Source organism: Arachis duranensis, chromosome 5 (assembly GCF_000817695.3).
Source record: "Arachis duranensis cultivar V14167 chromosome 5, aradu.V14167.gnm2.J7QH, whole genome shotgun sequence".
NCBI lineage: Eukaryota > Viridiplantae > Streptophyta > Magnoliopsida > Fabales > Fabaceae > Arachis > Arachis duranensis.
This window is the reverse complement of record NC_029776.3, coordinates 16,947,535-16,948,127: the sequence shown is the minus strand read 5'-3', so window position 1 is coordinate 16,948,127 and position 593 is coordinate 16,947,535.

The window sequence follows — 593 nt, the reverse complement described above, 5'->3', positions numbered from 1 at the left end:
ATATATCTAAAATTCTTTTACACTTATAATGCATACCAAAATAAAATTTTTTTAATAAATCTAAAAAATAAGACGCTTGAAGTATTTTATTTAATACATGGCTCCATCAGTCTCAAAAGCTACCCAAAGGCCAGACCTCATCATTTTCCATTGTGACTCGCATTCGATGAAGTGTCCTTTTTCTTGGGGGGCACATGGTTGGAGACTTAGAGTATGTATATTTTGAAGTAGTTTCTCTAATGTGGTAGAACAAAAGTACTATTTGATTTTAGCATTTGATCAAATTTACTTTTATTTTTAAGTAACTTGACCAATTATAATGAACACCATCAATTTTAAGTAGTTTATACGGTTAAGATTCTTTCAAAAATATTAAAAGATGACACAATTAAAAATAAGATGCTTAACTTTGAAGTAGAAAAGGTTCGGTAAAAGACAAAAAGGAAATGAAAAACACACAAATACTCTCTGTACTTTTTCTTGTTCATCTTTCTATGGATCACTTCTAAGTTCTAATACCAAAAAGTAGAAGATGCACGAAAAATTGTACACAACAGTGGTAACATTACTCCAACACAAACGTTTGTTAATTT